The 7,798-nt window shown below is 35.7% G+C and overlaps 1 long non-coding RNA gene across 1 annotated transcript; it reads left to right on the forward strand.

Moving 5' to 3' along the window:
• Positions 1-937: 937 nt before the first annotated feature.
• LOC115921006 lies at positions 938-3,147 on the forward strand. Its single transcript, XR_004062668.1, has 2 exons — positions 938-1,151; positions 1,721-3,147. It is a non-coding gene; the product is annotated as an uncharacterized LOC115921006 (long non-coding RNA).
• Positions 3,148-7,798: the final 4,651 nt, after the last annotated feature.

Here is a 7,798-nt window from a genome sequence, read left to right on the forward strand (position 1 = left end):
GGTCTCTCAAGAGACGTACATATCAGGGCCACAAATCTACAAAATTTACATGTTTTCGATAGTTCATTATTGAAGGTCAAAATATTATCTAAAGATCATAATGGTGAGAGCAACTAGTGGCATGATTGGCCTGCCATAGTTAAGTCCAACTTAAAGTCGATCTTAGTCTTAGTAAAACATCCCCAAGAAATTAATGAATGTTTGATTAAAATAATAGGCATTTCCAACTATACTACTACAGTGACTCCAAGCCGTCCATTCCTTGCCCATTCGATGTGGGTCTGTCATTGGTCTGGGTCTTGTTTCATGAGACTTGTTATCAATAACAAGTTATAAACTACTGAAATAAGCTATAGCTATAAGCTACTGAAATTTTGACATTTGGCTAGCTGAGAGCAAATTTGTCAAAGAAATTTAGCATTCGTTCTTGATTACAAGTTTTGTTTAACAGATCCCTAGTGTGGGTCTTGAGGACGTTACATAATACACTTGTATAACTTGGACATGTATGCTTCGTATTACCATGGATAGACCAGGGAAGTGTTTCAGAAAGAACTAAAGTTGAACTTATCTCTAAGTTGGACTTTACAATTATGGGAAGCCGTAAACATCTTTGAAAATATTTTGTAAAAGATGTTTTGAAAGCCATAAAATGTTGATTCAAATCACTCATATTTTCTATTGTCAAGGATATTTCATGTTTTTGATGTGGAATTTATGGAAAGTCTAAAATACTTGAATTTTTGATTTTGACTATATTTCATTTGAAGGCTACAAATGGCTCTCCATAATGTTTAAGTCCAACTTAGAGTTAAGTTCGACTTAGGATCGTTGTGAAACACCCCCTTGGTCCAGAGTCATCAACTTTTCTTCCCTCCATCTTTCAGCTGGAGTCCCGGATGAGAAGATCGCAGCGCTTGCTGAGAATCTCAAGGATGAAGATGCCATCGAGCAGCTTGGCATCAACTTCGGCTTCAGGCAGTTCAAGGTCAATCAATACCTCAAGAGCAACAGAGACCATGGCGATCATTCAGGAACCCTGGCCATGCTCCAGGCTTGGAGGAAGAAGACCCCTCGGACGAGGCAGACACCGAACCTGGTGGAAGCCCTCAAGAATGCCGGCATTGATGAGTCCTTCAATAACAATTAAGGTAGTACCTGAACCCTGTTTCAGAAACGTCATACAATTTGTTATCAATAACAAGAACGAGATGGGATTATTGTTATCAGCTACCAACATTTTCTTTCTCGATGTAATGGCTATGAGTAGATTTGTCATAAATCTGTCATAACACGTTTAATGAAACCGGGCCCAAGGGCGGATTCAGAATGTTGAAGAAAAGGGGACACACAATATGCATGTTTAATGAAAGCCCCCTCCAAACAAAAATATATAGAAGATGAAGAAGGAAAAGGAGGCGATGAAGAAGATGAAGAAAATGAGGCCATTCCTAAAGAAAGAGGCACACCCTTGATATTGTGTTACATAAACTGTGTCATTTCATATTTACATGTGTACATATCATAGTCAGTTTCATTCTGGGGGAAACCACTATGGAATACCAAAGTCAAGGTCCATTAAGGATGCTCAATCAAAGTAAATCTTTTCCAACAAAACTTAAAGATATTTAAATGATCAGATGCATTATGATTGGATTTAAATACCTAGGCTCATTTATAGGAAAAATGCTGCAATTGCATATAATCTTATTCTTTCCAGATAACTGAAGTTCTGAACTCAAGGTGATATCACCTGTTGGAACCCTGAGATATCTGCCTCAACGTGAAGAAAAGTACATTTTGAGGCTTATGGACATTATTTAGGTGAAATACTGCCATCATCGTCATATCCCGAACTTTTACTCCACATTCATGTTATGTCTAGGAAAGGAAGTCGATTCTTGTGGAGACGATGCAGACTGTGAATTTACAACACGACGGCGATTAAGAGCGAATAATGATGAATGAAGGCAGATAAACGTTTATTTTTATTCAGTTATTATTTTTAGAAAGCCCCTTGTTACTGTTTCTGCTTTTCGAAGCTGGAGGACAAATGAGCATTGAGACATTGAACAAGACTAAAACATTGGAGAGTGCAGAATGCGGAATGAGAATGCATTCTCCTATAGAGTTTTATTTTTGAAAACCAAGAACAATAATCTTCGCAGTCTATGCACTGCTTTTACATCACCTAGATATTTTTTTTGGCAATGATGGCCTGTACTTGGTATAACATGAAAATGCATTATTCAGTGTGCTAGATATGATAATAGCACATTAACATTACGATTTCATTTGATCCTCAAACCTGTAGATGTGAGAAGGCCTGATTAAATAGGATTTTTGATAACATTATCTAACCAAATCTGTGTAAATCTGAAAGTACAACAGATTATTCATGCTGCACGTTTATATTCGAAAATTGAAATCCCATAGAGTCGAATTCCCCTACAATCATAATTTCAAAAAAGTGTACATTTATATATTCGCTCTGTATGTTTTGTTACCCAGCCATCTAGGAATTTTGCAATTTATGACAGAAATTAGCGTTTGTATACTATTTTAAATTAGGCCTATATCTTTGCAGTAAAGTTAGTTTAGTAGACACTGAAACGATATTTGTTTCTTGTTTGTAGGTAGATTTGATTGCATCAACCATGGTATGTTTTGTTTTGCTTCCGGAAAAACCTAGACTTCAGACTTAGCCTACTTTGTTACATTGCTCGAGAACATTTCGTAAATACGAGTTCTAACCACCGTGTGACAATTTCGTAATGAATTGATGTAAATATTATTTACGCATACATGTATTCAGTTGGGCAGTAAATTCTTTTCTCATAAAAATATATTTTTGTCATTGAACTACATTATATTACAGGATGGAAGTGAGAGATATGTTGTAGTAAAATTAATTAGACACTTAAACTGAATTTTGTTCCTTAGTTGTAGTTAGATTTGATTGCATCAACCATGTTTTGCTTCCGGAAAACCTAGACTTCAGATTTAGCCAAGCATTGTTATATTGCTCGAGAATATTTCGTAAATACGAGTTCTAACCACCGTGTGACAATTTCGTAATGAATTGATGTAAATATAATTTACGCATACATGTATTCAGTTGGGCAGTAAATTCTTTTCTCATAAAAATATATTTTTGTCATTGGACTACATTATATTACAGGATGGAAGTGAGAGAAGGTGAAGGATGAACAGAAAATATAGAGAGTACTGAAGAGAAAAGAGAAAGAGATAGAGAGAGAGAGAGACAGAGAGACAGAAATAAGGAAAAGGGGAGGGAGAGACAAAAGAGAGACACGAAGAGAGAGAGTGAAGGAGAGGGGGAGAGACAGAGAAAGAGAGAAATTGAAAGAAGTTGAAAGAGACAGAGAGAGAGAGGGAAGATATAGAGGGAGAGGGAAGAGATAGAGGGAGAGAGAGAGAGAACGGGAGAGGGGGATTGAGAGAGAGAGAGAGAGAGAGAGGGAGAGTGAGGGAAGGGAGAGCGAGAGAGAGAGAGAGAGAGAGAGAATGGGGGGGGGGGTGGGAAGGGGAGAGATAGAAATCCGAGACACATGTTCATAATAAAGCATTATAATAGATATACAGTTAAGAACTATATTATTAATACCCTTGTAATTTAAAAAAAAAAAAAAAAAAAAAAAATTTAGCTGAAGAATGAAAGGTGGACTGCTTGAATACTAAAATATGTTACGTCATAAATAAAACAAAAATCAGGGGCAAATCAATTTTTCAAATTACAAAACTTGGTTAGGGTATGAATAGTTTAGCTTTCAACTGTATATTTTATGTTATTGTACAATAAGTCAATGAAGAGTTTGTTACATTTACGAACAGTGTTAGGGGACTCAATTCTTGTTGGATATTCTTTTCTCAATAAGGGCATTGTGAATACAAAGGGGTCTCGATTTGTGATCCCATACAAATATGATCGATGGAAATCTTTTCTTCTTCTTCAATGCACCATCTCCGTCATGTCTGTGGTATGTTGTGACAATGGACTCGGGAGTCTATACAGGTGGGTTTTCCCAAGGGGGTGCCATACGTCACAATGCCTGGTTACTTTTTAAAGCATACGTACAAATTCCCTTTTTTAATACATGTTTATACGAACAGGAATAATTGCTGATCAATATTAACCAACGACAATTATTGAATTGTACACCAATTGCATTTGAATATAGAAATCCGTTAAAGGGGAAATCAACTCTGATATTAACTTAGATTTAATGGAAGCATTTGAGGCATAGATTTGAGGAAGCAGACATAACATGAATATGAATCATGCCTTGTAAAGGGTGTATTGTTCATGTTCATGCTGCGTAGCTGCTTTGATAATAACTTGAGATTTTTATTTGCACACACCACTCTGAGGGTCCATGATTTATTGTCACCACCGAAGAAAGAACAAAAAGGCCATGTCAGATTTACAAGGTAAGCAGAATGAATCGCTCGGATAGGGGCCCATTATAACACGTATTGTTCAGTAAATTATGTTGGCGCCTAACATCGGGTTAAAAGCCTCTCCCTGTTGTTATTAAAAGTTCATGTACAGGTTGTTTAAATGTATTTCTGGTACTTTATGTAATGCATAGTTGTGCGTGATACTGTACACAAAAAATGTCAAAGTCTAACAAAATAATCACCATAGCAGAATAAATATTGTGAATGAAGGTAGACAGCAGGGATTAGCATAGTGAACATGACATCATAAAATAAGTATTGTGTACAGAGGTCATGTGAATTCCCGTGTAATCAGTGTAAAACTAGGTCACGATCGTTATGTCTGTATCTGCATGAACCTGAACACCACAAGGACAAACGTGGAAACACATTCGTGTCTCTACCTGTTAAATCCACTCGGGGTTTCCCTGTGGTCTTGAAAGAGACTGTTTTGCAATAGGCTATCGACTCTTTATTTCCCGCAAAATGATAACCTAGGGCATCGTTTTGCTAAACCATCATATGAACAAATTGGCCAACAATCCGCTGAAACGCGCGTTTATAAGGTTAACACGCTATTCAATAAAGGAAAGGTGGCAAACTTGTACTTAAGACGGTTTGTGAAAAGATACCTTGGAGTTTAAAGGTAATATGTCCCATTTGTAGACAATATCAAATTCTGTGGAACTTTGCTTGAATAATGAATATATCACGCACGTCCTATCTGTCAAATGTAAACGTTGGCAGTGTCCTAGTATTCACTATTGAGTAAATGATTGACTTTTTTTTTCTTTGGTAATAACGTACATAACATGAGATGTAAAGGGTACATAAGCAATTGTCTACATCAATAACCCACTTCTTGTAATGGCCAAAATTAAACTGATTGAATCTTTGCACAGAAAAAAACGTATGACCATTCGGTACAAGGGTCTGGAAATCAGACTATTTACTAAAATGGTTGCATTCCCTTAAGTGAATTCGACAATTAAAGGTTGTATTTTCCCACTAACAGACATTTTCAAGCCCTTTCGTTTTGAGGTAAGTTCTAAATTAGTACTATCTTTAAGAGAGTAATAAGGGAATAATCTATTGAGCTTTTCTTTGCCACGCACATATCCCTCAGGTGTTGTTCACATATGGCGCATGGCCGATTTTCAAGGTAAGAAAAATAAAACACTAAGAAAGGTTGCTAGTTTAATCATGTAGCATATACGTGTGCACTGCATGCAAGGTTCTTGCGTCGTCAAACTGATAAGAAATTTGGACCTGTCCTAGTAAAGCAACAGACACTGTACACTGAAAATGGATATGGGACTACACAAAGATGTGGCATAAAATCGGGCCACATTTTTAAGCTGTTACTTGTCATATTTAGAAAATAAAGGCATTTAAAGAGCCATGCTTTTCAGGGGACAGTTGTCCAGGGGGAGGGTAGTCCTCCCGGGAGTAGTCGTCCTAGAGGGTGGTTGCCCAAACATACCGGTAAAGAATTTGACGAGTTCTCAAATCACCTGGTTAACAATGGGCATTGTGCTCTTTGTAGGCATCTCTCTGGTGATTATCTGGTGCATCTATCGTTCGAAAACAAGAGGTAACTTTTTATTCAAAATACGACGAACATAATTTTCTACTCTAAAACATAATCATAAATTTAGAAAATATATAAGAAGGCCGAAGTATTGAAATTTGAAATTAATGTAGTTAAATCAAATGGTAACATGCTTTTCGTCGATAAATTCTAACCCGATATCGGGTAAATTTTACACTTAATTATGATGAATTTAACCATAAAAGATATACGTGTCCCAGTTTCTTACACATTGGCCTCGTTCAGACATATGTTATGCGCAGTTGCCATTTATTTACATTAAAAAAGAAGACGCAGAGGTTTTCCCCATTTCCTGCGGCGGTTTACCTTTTATATCTGAACGAATGTTCATTGGTTAAATATTTACATTACTTAAAAAAAATATTCTATGATATTTTTCGTCTGCTATTTTGGAATATAGAAACGGCAAACAACTATTTGTGGAATTAGACAAAAGGTGTGCCTACATGTGTAATTCTTTACGTTTTTAATCACAAAAACTAACCTGATTTTGTAGATGAAATACCCAAATGAACATTATTGCTAAGGTTTACATTTGTTTTCAAGGTCAACGCTCCTCCAGAAAAGATAAAAAGAAAAGGACCCAACTCAATTCAGGTATGTATAGTACATTACTCTATAAAAAGCCCGACGTTTTTCCGGAATTTATTTCGTCAGAAAGGGAGATTTTACTTGGCTGTCAATGGTTTTTCAGACGGATAGTCTTCTGATGTTTAGGGTTATAGTTAGGTCAAGGGTTATGGTTAAGTCGAGGATATGGTTGAAATTGAACAGGAATTGCCACTGCATCGTCGTATACTTTTGTTTATAATACCCACCAATATGGCATTATGGTGAAATCAGATCATCGTCTGGGGTGTTATATATATATATTTACATTCGACAGTTATAAGTACAGTCTTAGCAACAATATCTTATTAAATTGCTATTTCGGTGCAACAAAAGGCTAAAACCCATTAGATCATGTTCGGTCTTCAGTCATATGACCTGATCGCTCTTCTTGCATTTCCTATAAGCATCATAGAATGATAAATTGTCATCTTTTTACTGTATTTGCAGTATACACTAATGAGAGAAAGCATCAAATTAAGGTTTTAAATCAAAGGAACTAGAGGATTATTCCGTCATACATATAATAAGATCTAATATGCTCAGGATTGCTTTTGTTTTCATCCAATATATTTTAAGCAGCATCAACAGAAGATTCAGAACCACTTAGGACATCAACAGAAAACGGCTCTAAAGATTGAAATGGTGAGACAATTTAAGGGCTTAAGAAAAAATAATAGCCAAACAAGGGGAAAAAACGTTCTTGTTACCCTTTTTTTTTTTATACCTCAAACTGTTCCTACGAATGTCCAAAGACGAGCAAGATATTTATGGTACATATTTTTTATTCAAAACACTACAAAGAAAAAAAAAGACATTTTTGGCTTAACAAAATCAAGCTGCCTAACAACTAAAAAATGCAAATCATGACGTTTCGACAAATTTAATTAAATTATTGTTTTTGTTACTCAGAATAATCATTTTCGTACTTGTATTGAATAAAGTGTTGATATTGAAAAACCAACTATGGACAAGCTGTCATATTTCATATCACAAAACTATAAGCTTTATACCGATAATTTTTTTTTTCTTAATGTGGAAATTATGTTTTCAAATGCATTAGTCCATATTTGTGTCACTGAGCAACATTGCTTTAATCATATTTATACAGCTCAT

The sequence above is a fragment of the Strongylocentrotus purpuratus genome, unplaced genomic scaffold (assembly GCF_000002235.5).
Source record: "Strongylocentrotus purpuratus isolate Spur 01 unplaced genomic scaffold, Spur_5.0 spur5_scaffold_1, whole genome shotgun sequence".
In the NCBI taxonomy this organism is placed as follows: domain Eukaryota; kingdom Metazoa; phylum Echinodermata; class Echinoidea; order Camarodonta; family Strongylocentrotidae; genus Strongylocentrotus; species Strongylocentrotus purpuratus.